This window comes from Gopherus evgoodei, chromosome 2 (assembly GCF_007399415.2).
Source record: "Gopherus evgoodei ecotype Sinaloan lineage chromosome 2, rGopEvg1_v1.p, whole genome shotgun sequence".
Classification (NCBI taxonomy): domain Eukaryota; kingdom Metazoa; phylum Chordata; order Testudines; family Testudinidae; genus Gopherus; species Gopherus evgoodei.
The window spans coordinates 164,864,595-164,877,936 of NC_044323.1; the positions used below are offsets into that span (position 1 = coordinate 164,864,595).

The window sequence follows — 13,342 nt, forward strand, 5'->3', positions numbered from 1 at the left end:
GAGAAAATCTGATTATCACACCCCTTCCCCCCGCAAAGTGCCAGGTTTAAAAACATTTTAGTCTCATATTTCCAGCACATCTGTAAAGATTTTTGTGGGTTAACCATACATACATCACACAAGAATATTAATAATCAGTGAGTTATTAGTTTATACATAATATATTACATACCATCTTTGGGGTAAATATCATGACAACAGTATCATCTGGCATTGAGGTGCTCTTAGGGACACAATTTCCTCATGTATGAAATGGGGGATCATAATCCTGACCTTCTTTGTAAAGGGCTTTGAGATTTACTGATTAAAAGTGCTATATAAGAGCTAGGTATTATTACTAACAAATTGTGTTATTAATCTTTTAAACTTTCTCCTTTTGCACTGAGAGTGTGTGCAGAGCAGCTATTCCCCTGGGATTTCCTCTTTGATATTTATTAGTCTGGAATTGCTGCTCAAGGCTGCACATCTGAGGTAGCCAGCAGATTTTTCCCTTAGCCCAAAACATCTAGCCATCTCACCATAGTCTGATCCTGGCTAGGATATATTCCATAGGGATTTTGTCATGCCTGTAGATTATGATGCAAGTACATGCATGGTTTACATGCCATGCATACATTACAAACATATTTTTACCACAGTCACCGGGAGTTCAGGATTGATTTCTTTCCTACTAACTGCTCAGGCTGACTAGCATGAAATTTAATTTGTGCTAATCAATTTGAGGTGAGGGGAGCAGAAAATTTATGTGGCTCATTTATTTTCCATTACTGCAGCAATCTTCCCCTACTTATATCCCTTAATAGAATGTTTTATATAGCAGCTTTCATACTTTATAAAGCAGAGGCTCAAGCACTACTGATGCAAACACTGTGTAGGCAAACTGTGTAGCTGTTATGCTTTCAACAGTGGCTCATTTAGCCCCTGCAATGGTGCAGCATTCCATAGTACTGCAACGAAATCAGGGCTGGATTAAGGTAATCCGGGACCAGGGCCGGCTCTAGGCACCAGCCCTCCAAGCATGTGCTTGGGGCGGCACCTTCTAAGGGGCGGCACTCCGCCCCCCCCGCTTTTTTTATTGTTGTTTTTATTTTTTTGCTTGGGGCCTCATTGCCGGGAGCCGGCCGTGCCACAACCACTCGCCCGAGCCAGGATCCGCGCCCACTGCCCAGCCCGGCGGCGCGCTGCACAGCCCACTCGGCAACGCGGCGCCGCCGGGAGTGGCAGCGGCAGCAGGACCCCTCCTCCCTCCGTCCCCGGCTCCAAACACATTCCGGGAGCCCCTCTCACCGCCGCCGCAGCCCGGGCTTGGCTCCCCCTCCGTCCCCGGCTCCTCACACAGCCCGGGCTGCGGCGGCGGTGAGAGGGGCTCCCGGAGTGTGTAAGGAGCCGGGGAGAGAGGGAGGGAGGCGGGGTCCCCTGGAGCCGAGCCCGGGCTGCGGCGGTGACGAGAAGGGCTCCCAGAGTCAGGGCTGCCCAGGCACGGGGGGTGGGAAGTGAGGCAATTTTCTCCAGGCCCCGCAGGGTATGTGGGAGGCTCCCCATCCCCCGGTGTCTCAGCTGGTAAGGGGGCGGGGCTGCGAGCCGCAGCTGAGCGGCGCGAACTCAGGCCCAGCTGGAGACACGACGACGCTGCAGCACTGTCGGGGAGAGAGGGTAAGCGGCATAGTGAGGGGCTGGGCCGGAGCCGGGCACCCCCCGACCCCATCCCCCTCTAGCCCTGACCCCCAGCTCCAAGCCCAGCCCCTCTGAGCTGGGCACAATTCCCCGCCCCAGCCCTCCCATAGCCCTGACCCCCAGCTCTGAGCCCAGCCCCTCTGAGCCGGACACCCCCCTCCCGACCCTATTCCCCCCACAGCCCTGACCCCCAGCTCCGAGCCCAGTCTCTCTGAGCCGGACAACCCCCGACCCCATCTCCCCACAGTCCTGAGCCCAGCCCCTGTGAGCCGGGCACCCCCCAACCCAGAGCCCAGCTCCCCACCTAGCCCTGGGCAACAGCAGCACCGCCCCCAGGCAGTGACAGCCCATTGGCAACAACCATCACCATCACCCAGTAACAGCCCATTATGTAACTGCAAACGTATACTTACCAGTAAAGCATTTAATGTTTTTAAATAATGTATTTGGTGTATTTTGAAATTATTACAAATTAATTTTTGAATGTGTTTCACTAGTTATTTTTTACATTTCCAAATACATGTTACTATAGTATAGTATTGCAACTTTTTTTTATGGAAGGGGCCCCTGAAATTGCTTTGCCTGAGGCCCCCTGCATCCTCTGGGCAGCCCTGCCCAGAGTGTGTGAGAAGCTGGGGAGGGAGGGAAACGGGGTCCCCTGGAGCTGAGCCCCGGCTCAGTGGCGCTGAGAGGGGCTCCCGGAGTGTGTGAGGGGGTGAGCAGCCAGCTGGGCTCATCGGTGCTGAGCAGGTATCCCCGCAGCCGGAGATCCTCGCCTTCCCTCCCACTGAGGCTGGGCCAGGGCACCATGAGGCTGAAGAGCAGCAGATCCGGGGGGCTCTCCAGGTCCTCGGCCACCAGCATGTTGGGGGTGAGGGCGGTGAGCACAAACTGATCCACCTCAGTCAGCAGCAGCGCCATGAAGCCCAGAGAGGGGGCCGTGTTCTCTGTGCCGCCCCGCAGCCGGGCCGCTGCCCAGCAGTTCCACCTGCATGGGGACAGAGTCGCAGCTGGGCCAGGGCTCAGCTGCAGTGTGCTGGTAGCAGATCCCACATTTGGGGGGGAGCCCAGTGCTGGGGCAGCAGGGGGTGTGAGTGGGGGCGCACTGGTGGGCAAGACGGGAAGCTCTTGTCTGGGGGGCGGGAGGGGGCAGCCAAAATTTTTTTTGCTTGGGGCAGCAAAAAACCTGGAGCCGGCCCTGTCCAGGACCATAGGCACATGACAATTTGAGGCCGCCTGTGCCTTCACCTCTGCAGAGCTGCTCTCATGCCCTTGGAGTGGCAGTGCGAAGGTGCCCATTTCCTTCTCAGGAGACAGTGGCATAGTACTCTCCTGTCCCTTTAGGAGAAGTTCCAGGGCCCCTTCCTCCCTTTGTGAATGGAAGAGGTGGGCCTCTTATTATTTACTGAGGTAGCCTGGATGTATATGTTTCGGTGGGTGAGGAAGTACCCAATACACTCTTCTCTTCCTGCCCCGTGTGGAGTTCCCTGAAGGGACAGTGCTGGCATGGCCCTCCAGGGCAGTAGATCTTGGAGATAACACCCTATTGAGAGATGTGCATCAGTTCACGCTTCTCAGAGCTGTTGTTTTAGGCTGTCTGCAGTCTAAGCAGATGTTACTGCATTGGTTACACTTGGTTCATATTTTTCAAGTTTTTCTTCAAAACCATGAAGCAAGTAATTTACTTAAGAAGAAAGAAAGAAAGGCAAGACTCTCATTTTTCATAATAAGAAATAGGACTTTAGGCTTGGGCCTATGGTGCCTATGCCTTAATTCAGTCCCAGACAAAATATAAACTTTGAGCATAAATACTGCTCTTGGTTAAGAATTTAAAAACCATGCAGATGCCTCTGTCACTGTTTTCCATCTGCAAGGAAGTGTTTAGGGTCATTACAGTACAAATTTTGTCTTTATAACTCGAGAGCATCACTAACATAGTGCTATCAGCCATTTTTATGCAGCTTTGCAAGGAGTTAAAGATAGCCGATAACCTGTGTTAGAGCACAATGGAATATCTGGAGAGCCATTGGGTACATTTCAACCTACAAGTAATTTTCAAACAAATCATTTAAAAATCAGTAGATTTCAGGGAAAACTATTGTTATCTAGTATTGGTGTGTCCATCTAGCCACAAAAAACTTGAGTGGCATATGCAATATGGAGCTGCTAACTAGTGTGTAGGCTCTTATTTGGGACATATTTGCATTAAAATGTAGCCATTAATTCATTTTTTGTAAAAGGGGAAAGTAGCAGTGACTAGAGATGATGTTGGCAGGGGTTTGCACTCGAATGCCAAGGTATTTCAGTCCTGATTTATAGCAACTTTGATAGACCACTCCTGAGCCATTATTTACCTAGATTCATCTTTTTAAGAATTACATCAAATTGTGTGGCATTTTGGTAATGTGCTAATGCCCACTAGTTATTAGGATGTGCCATAATTTGGGCTCAGTCACTGATCTCCAGATGGGAAAGGATAATTCACTAATGTGTGTGTAGACCGATGATTATGATGTGGTGTAGGGTATATGGCAGGGTTTCTCAAACAGTGGTCACCGCTTGTGTAGGGAAAGCCCCTGGCAGGCCAGGCCGGAGTGTTTACCTGCCCCATCCGCAGGTCTGGCCGATCGTGACTCCTACTGGCTGCAGATCGCTGCTCTGGGCCAATGGGAGCTGCTGGAAGGGGAGGCACCACGGATGGACCTGCGGACGGGCAGGTAAACACACCGGCCCAGCCCGCCAAGGGCTTTTCCTACGCAAGTGGTGACCCCTGTTTGAGAAACCCTGGTACATGGTGAGGCAAGACAGAATGTAGTGCTTGTTAGGTTTTGTAATGATTCTTGAATGGCATATTTGCACTAATGTTCATTAATATTTTAATTAGTGGCACAGGGTGCCTAGAACCCAAGATAAGTATCCTTTTTTTTTGTATTGAATTCCAAATAAATAATGAATCTCTGGTGCTGACAAACCTCTTCTCATCAACCTTGCAACCCCCAGGGATACTTTTGCCATTACTGAATAATCACATTAAAGCAGAAGTTCTCAAACTGTGGTCTCTTGTTCTCTGGTGGGTCATGGAGCACTTGCAGATGCTTTGCAGAAAGTTGCCTGCTCACATGTGGCTGGTGCTCCCTGTCCTTATTTCCAGATTCTAAATTACATTAAAAGGAAGCTAAAAGTATATTAAATACTTTTGTTAATATTCCTTTGACATGTTGACAGGTGCATGTTTGCCACAGGGATGTTATGATACCATGGATAGAAAGGAGGTACCTCCTAGGGGATTATGAATGGATGGGTAGGTGATGCTTGAGGCAATCTCTGTATTAAAATGTGATCCGTGCTATGAAAATATTTGAGAACCACTGTTTTAAAGCAGGGCCGCCCCGGGGTGGGAGACCAGTGGAGCAATTTGTCCCAGACCCTGCAGGGGCCCCCACGAGAGTTTTTCAAGGCCCCTGGAGCGGGGTCCTTCACTCGCTTTGGGAGCCCTGGAAAACTCTCGTGGGGCCTGGGCCCCCGGAGCTGCTTCTGCTCCAGGTCGTAGGCAGCAATTCAGTGGCGGGGGCCTCCCGCCGCCGAAGACCCTAGGCCCCCCGAATCCTCTGGGCAGCCCTGTTTTAAAGTGATATGTGTTCCTTGTCTTGTTAATAATAATAATAATAATAATAATAGATATTGAGTTCTTTCTAACATGCTATGCCCATAGAGCTCAAATTGTTTTACAAAAGAAGTAAATATCATTATCTTCATTTTACAGATGAGGAAATTTAACTGCAGGGATGGGGTCACAGTAAGGCAGTAACAAGGTTGGGAATCCACTGGGCCACACTGCCTTCTATAGAAAGATATAAATGTCATCCAAAAATGTGTCTTAGACATGAAACATGAGGTGTGTCACATAGGTTGTAAAGTCTTTGGGGCAGAGGACCATCTTTTGGCTTTGTGCCTAGCACCATAATGTCTTGCTTCATGACTTGGGCTCCTACGCACTAACTACAATATGGATTCGGAATAATAATAATAATGAATATAATAAAAAGGATCAGAAATAAACGTTAATGTCTAACATGGATTATTTCCTTCAGGCCCATATAATTTGTGGATTATTTATTTATTTTATTTTATTTTGCATAGGGAAATAAAGGTTATACCTATTTCAGACATAGAAAAAAAAGGGGGAAAATATCTTCCACAATGTGATATTTATTATAACTCCATGTGACAGGATTGTGCAGTATTATTGTCAGTCAGAGGTCATTTTAAACAGCCAGATTCTGCAACTCTTTCTTACAAACGTCTGGTCTGTACTCACAAAGGTAATTCTATTGGCTTCAGCAGGACTACTCTGATTACTAAATCCTACTTAATGCAAGTAAGTGCTGAAGAACCTGGTAGAATCTCTATATTGCCTTCTGATAAATAAGATTATGGAAACCTGCTTTTGAAACAACAGGTTTTACAAGAGGCTATTGGGTAATGCAAGGTCAGATTGATTTCCACAGGTTTCATAGAAGCCACATTCAAATAAACAGACAAAACAGGTAGATGAGAAGGAAAGGAAGCAAGCAAGCGAGCATGTGTTGATTATATCAAATGGGATATTTGTATTATCATATTATGATGAAGAGCATCATGAATAAGTAAATAGATTTACCATCTGACAGAAGTAACATTGTAAAATACCAAGGAAACCCATTTTAGTCTGGTGCTTGCTTTCACCTAAATATGATTTTTTTTTTAAATCATTCCTTCCATGATGTTGCCTGAACTATGCTTGGCTCAATAAGAATGACAAGTTCCACCCATGACCTGGGATTATGTTGATTCATTAAATTTATATCTCACCAGTTTACTAGCACCTTCTGATCATATCATAACATGAAAATGCTGAATTTTAAAATAATCCAATTTGCTTTCATAATATCTAGGCATTATGTCTTTTATCTCAAATCATATGTAAAGGATGAATGGCTTTCACTTCCTCCTCAAGAGGTGAATAACATATTGAATGACGGAGGAAGGGGGAAAATGGAAGATATTAATCATGCTGATCATTTCATATGAAGATTTAAGAGTCTGATACAAGGTATGCCTTTTAATTTGTGTTTATGAACACTTATACTTTCACACTCACTGATTTTTTTATTGTTAAGACATGCCAAAAAGTGTGTTATTCATCAGCAGAAAATGTGGGGTTTTGGATCAACTCGTTACCTGTGAAATTGATTTTCAATTTCCAAAACTAATGGGATAAATGAAATACGCCTGTATAAACTGTCAGATGGCATAGACACTGAGAGGCAGATACTCAGCTGGTGTAAATTGATGTCAGTTGGCTTCAATGGAACTATTATGATTTGTACCAGCTGAGTATTTGCCCCTAAGAATAATATTGAGAAGGTCTACTGGTATAGTTAATGATGACTTCATTTTCCTTTTAACAAACATAGATACCTTACCCATACTTTTTTCTCTTTCAGTGGTGTTAGACCACTGTGCAGACTTCAACAGCTCTTCTTCCAGGTGCTTAAATGAGCCATTTTAAAATATTTTCTGTGTCTGAGAGAAAATTTGGGTCTCTGTACAATGACATATGTTGAGTAAGATCTGTAAAAAAATAAGATCTGTGGGGTCAGAACAACGTGGATAACATTTAATAGCCAACAAATGTACACTCACACATTTGAGTCTTTATGATTTGGCATTTTTGAAATCAGTAGTTTATAACAACAAAGCCACAATGATGCCATGTTTGGGACAGGGAAAATTGGGTCTAAAATGCAAGTTGTCCCTTATATTCTAGATAACCTGTTAGCAAAATGTATGAAATCTAAATAGGAAGCTGCATTCCACTGGTTTCAGAATACTTACTGTGTCATGCATGGGAAGTTGCTGTGCATTCCCATATTGCTGCTATAAAAACATTGTTTTGAAATAATAGATTTCATAAGAGACTATATAATAGTTAAAGAGCAGATTTTTATCATGTAAAGGCAGTGTTGTAATGGATAAGATATTGGAGTGGAGATGCTGCTTGTATTCCTAACTCTGCCACTGACTTGCTGTATGATCTTGAGCAAGTCAGTTCAGCTTCTGGTGTGTCAGTCTCCCTACCTGTAACATGGGGATAGTGCTACTTCTCTTGTTTTGTCAGGCCCCTTGAGATACATGGATGAAAAGTGCTATATAAGAGCTACGTCACTATAATAAAGTTATAGTACTTTTCACTAATAGATCTCAATGTACGTCACAATCTATAAGGTATTTATTCTCACAACAACTCTTTGAGTAGAAAAATGCTACTATCTCCATTGTACAGATGGGGAATTGGGGCACAGAAACTTGCCCGAACTGTCACAGGAAGTCTGGGGCAGAGCAGGGAACTGAGCCTGGATTTCCCAAATCCTAGGCTAGTGTCATAAACACTGAATAATTCTTCCTCTCTATTATTATTAGCAAATGAGACATGCCACTCCTTTCCATACAGGATTGAACAATTATTTGTCTATAGCACTTTCTCAGTCTTGAACTTTCTTCTAGGCTGCACCTATATATACTTAGTATCTTCTGTGGTCCTTATCCTCCCTTTATTGAAGTCAGCGATAAAATTCTCATTAAATTCCATGGAATTCCAAGGAGCAGAGCTTAGGTCCACTAGGAATGACATGAACAATCATCTGATCATAATGCTACTTTCTTGTTTAGTCACTCAAGACAAAAATATAGTGAGCTTCTAATGTGAGAGGACTTTTAAGTTATAGATCTTTTTACCACAATCGATCCCTGAAAGACAACACAATAATCTGTTTTTTTTAATCCTCCAGCAAAATTTGTTATCAATTTGATATTTGTTTTAATGTGAAAGGAATGACTGCTTCTCCTGGTATTCTGTTTGTTCAGATTTGTGAGTCATTTCCCTTCACTGTATTTCTTCCTTTTGAGGGAATCTGGTTTTTGTTCTCCCAAAATTACTTTTCATAAACTCACACGCACAAAATGCAGTCGGCTTCCATTCAGACGTCCCTATTCATGTTCAAATATTTGTGCTACTCCAGATACCATTTGCATATATCACCTGCTGCAAGCCCTAGAAATTCAGAAGGCACTCTGATGAGAGTAGAAATGTCTTTGTGTAGGTTTTTGTTTCAGCAGCATCCTACAGTTAAATAGTACACACTGAGGAAAAGGGAATTAATACAATACTATTGCAATTCCAGGATTGTTCAGCTGATTTTCCATGAGCACAAGATTTCTTCATGAACTGTGAGAATTTTTACACAATGATTCTTTTAACATAACAGAGTGTTGATTTCCAATAAGGATCTGCCACATCACTGAGCACTTGGCAGAAGCTTGATTAAGAAGAAATAAAGACAGGATCGCCGTTCTGTATTTTAAAACAGCTGCTACATCTTTTGTGTCCTCCTAAAATCAAAGCAAAATACCAGATATAATGTGCCTTTAAGGGTCATATCATGCCAGGTTGTTGGCAGTATTCATCAGATGGAACTGAAATTAATCTACCACGTTTCATGTCCTGAACAAACTGATCTTCAGAGGAAATTTTGAACCATATTATTTACAACACCCACATCCAGGGCCGGCTCTAGCCATTTCGCCGCCCCAAGCACAGTGGCACGCCCCGGGAGCGCTCTGCCGCTCGCCGGTCCTGCGGCTCCGGTGGACCTCCTGCAGATGTGCCTGCGGATGCTCCACCGGAGCCCCAGGACCAGCGGACCCTCCACAGGCACGCTTGCGGGAGGTCCACCAGAGCCGCCTGCCGCCCTCCCGGCTACCGGCAGAGTGCCCCCTGCCACATGCCACCCGAAGCACGCGCTTGGCGCGTTGGGGCCTGGAGCCGGCCCTGCCCACATCATACAGTTTTTGCCAGCTGAATACCTGTGACCTAGTGGCTGGCTAGGTTTTCAGAAACCATTTCAATTTTCAAAGATTTCCACACACAATCAGATGTTACTAGTAAGTTGTTTGTTTCTATTCATAGCCTTATGAATGCGGTCTGAGTTAAGTAATTACTTTCTATTTGGCACCTAAATTGGGAAACTAAATTATTCTCATTGGTTCATCCAATTATCACGGAGTATTTCTGCCAGCCCAACATGACTAACATCTTTATTGACAAGCATTCAGATGAAAGCAATATACACACCTCTATAAATGAGCTGTTATCCTGAAGTCTGGATATCTGGAATTTCGGTCTTTATTCATAATGGCCAATTCATCAGGCAAGTTATAAAGCTTCTATACAGAAAACATGAAGGAGTCTTGACATAAAATGTATAGAGACTAGGATATTATATTGCCACATTGTATTTTGTCTTTCAGCTTCTTTTTGTACCTATATAATACACATTGCATTTTATTAATATCCCTATTATAGCCTTTATCAAAATAATAATAGGTGTTATCCCTTAATGTACCCAAATGTATAACAGTTAACTGTGATTATTGAAATAATATTTGTCTAGTCGAAGCATATTAAGAGAAAAACAGAGATGTGATAATTATATTGGGTACAACTTTGGTGGTTTACAATATTAAATAAAACAGACGTGCTTTTTCATTTAAGATTAACATTATTCATTTTTTAAGGGACATGCTTTTATAATTATTTGACTACATAACATGCCTGTTCATGTAAAAGTCTTATATTATTGCTTATAAAACATTACAATAGGTGACAATATGTTATGTAATCTCACCTTGAATCCAAACTACTAGATTGTAAATCCACATGGCAGTACCGTATATTGAAATGCCATATCTCCATGTATAGCAGCAAATGCACATTTATTATGTTTACTATATTCCCTCTGATGTAGTTCTAAATAGCCACAACAAAATGTAAAGCACAAGGTCTAAATGTTTAATTGTATATCTATTCATGTTTAAAATTTAATTAATATCCTTTATAGGGGTGGAAAAAACCTCACACCTGTCCTCAACAAACTCCACTATTATGACCAGTATCATTAATAAGGAAGATGTTTGACCCTACTAGCTAAGCTATTTTAAGTGCATGGCTTACCTGTGTCATAAGAAACTTGAAGTAAAGTACATCACTCTGGGGCATGAACTTGCTCATATTAAAGTCAACTGCAGTTTTGCTACTGACTTTACTAGGAGCAGGATTGGACTCCTGGTTGTAAACTTGTCTGCTGCAAAAGGAAATTACCCTAACCGAGCTCCTGTTCTATTATCCTGACTCATCATTTTCAACTGTCTGCAAGAGGATAAATTGGTACAGTATGCACATTGCTACGGTATTCACACTACTACATTATTGCAAGGAATATTGATTTCCTTAAGATTAGTATTCATCATTCTTTGTTTGAGACTTGTATGCTCACTGAAATTGAATTGGTGTGATTGCATGTTTCTTGTATGTGTAAAAAATGTTGTTTATCAGGTAACTGCATTCTGCAGGTTACTTTGAAGTAAAAATATCAACTGTGCCGTTCATTCTTTCTGCCTTGGTTTCTATCCAGTTTGCTGTTTCTAAATATCATGTTGGCTAGGCAGTTGGCACTTCTGAAAGTAGCCTTATACTTTAAGCTGGCTGTCTTTGACTTGCTGCTCAGAATATTCCAAGGTGCATTACCTTTACCTCTCCAGGTCCCTGAAGCTTATGCTAACAGTCATTTTAACTGACTGTCACTTTTTCTGCTGTATCAACTACATGTAAAATATGGATTTTTTTCTTTTTGCTCTACAGAGATAGGGATTTTTCTCACTCAAATCAATGGCTAAAACTTGCTTCTTGTTTATCCTTTTATCTAGAGTGAATCCTGACTATAACCTTTCAATAAAAATAGAAGTGTAAGATAGAGGGGGGATTGCAGCTAACACTCAGAACAGGAGAGAGAGAATACTCTGCATAAAAATGTTAGGATATACTGTTAAAATGCAAATAAAATAGAACTTACTGTATGTTGACACTGTATAATAGCATAAAGCTTCCTAATATACATAAAGCAGTCTCTATGTATATATTATAATATTCAAAGAAATTAACCAGACATTACAAGTTTTGTGTTTCAACTTTCAGTAGTCTATTACAATATTTTTTTATAACAACATCTTAAAATCCACCCCCCCAACTTTATTCCAGAAAATAAAATAAACCAAACCTGAACAGAAAAGGTAACAATCAAGGATCACTACTGCTTTGAACAACTTCCTTTAAAGAAAAGTTTCCACTTTTACTTCCAGTAATTCCAAGGCTAAAGTAAGTTAATCCTCTTACCTTATTCACCAATGTAAAGTGAATCTAGCTTGGCTCTGTGATGCACTGCTCAGTGCTGCTTCTCTGCCTGCTTTCCCTCTGCTGCCTGTTACAGTATCTCCACTGCTGGATGTACTTGCATCTAACTAGGGCTCCCTCTCTCCCAAAATCACTTTTAACTCAGGCAGGCAGGGAGCTGGAGCCAAAGGGATTCTCTGTCTGATTGGTTTCCATTCAGTGCCCATGATTAATAAGAAACGTCCCTCACACAGAGAGATATTGCTGCTGATGGAGCCGCAGTGCTCAACATGAGAAGGTTTGGGGCTGGGGGGAGTGCAGGCTTTGCCAGGCATACAGTGATTTGCAAGTGAATGCAGTGGGAGGCTACTGAGAGGAGGGCTTTGTCAAAGGACCTCTTTTTGATAGAATGAGCCTCTGGGTTTGAAGTCTCAGTTAATCAGTCCAGTTTAATCTGTTTTCAGTTTTAATAATAAAAGTAGAGGCAGGTCTGTAACCTGTAAATCATCTGGAGAAAAGATGTACCCACATTATCTATCGTTGTGATTCAATGCCATTTGTGCACACACAAACACTGAAGAATTTGATATTATCCAGTGCCAGTGTGGGGACAAAAGATTTGAAGTTGGAAGAAGAAGAAGTTAAAGAAGATGCTCCACCCATTCCCAAGTTTTCAGCATTAGATTCATTTACAGAGATTACTAAATGATGGGAGTGTTATTGTATCTCAAAATGCATATAATGCCACATTATTAAGAATGTTTCACTTGTCATGGTTAAGAGTTTTAGCACAATTACTGATATTTAGTTCTGCCAGCTAAGGGCAAACAAATTTCCTGCTTCACAGTGCAGTCTGATTACCTACAGGGGACAGGAAGGAATCTCTGTTTCCCACTTCCTACCTCCCCCACTGTATAGCAGTATATGTTTAGTTAGATATGTTCTGACTGGTTTGCACCTACGTCTGAAGCATCAGAAAATGGCCTCAATAGACCACAGAACTGATGGAAATATAAATATAAATCCCATCCCTGCTTCCAGTCTTTTTGCTGGGGGTTATATCAGTCACTGGCATAAGTCATGATGACCATTAACTTGTAAAGACCTCTTAGGGACTGTTACTGGTCAGGATCATTGTGCAGAATATGGTCCATCCACGCTGCAAATATACCTTTCACTGGGCATGCGGGGATGGTGTAGGGCAACAGCAGAATAGCCAAATGTCTATGGGGAGCACCACTGAAACAGTGCAAAAGGCCTATGTTCCTACTCTTTGGCTAATTTAGAAGTGTACTTGTGTTTCAAATGCAGAGATGCAACAGTACCTCATATGTAGGGCTCTACCAAATTCACAGTCCATTTTGGTCAATTGCACGGTAATAGGAATTTAAAAATCATAAA

At 42.8% G+C, this 13,342-nt stretch overlaps 1 long non-coding RNA gene across 1 annotated transcript; it reads left to right on the forward strand.

The window, feature by feature from the left end:
• Positions 1–1,366: 1,366 nt before the first annotated feature.
• Positions 1,367–9,340, forward strand: LOC115646421. Its single transcript, XR_003999020.1, has 3 exons — positions 1,367–1,653; positions 6,643–6,766; positions 8,898–9,340. It is a non-coding gene; the product is annotated as an uncharacterized LOC115646421 (long non-coding RNA).
• Positions 9,341–13,342: the final 4,002 nt, after the last annotated feature.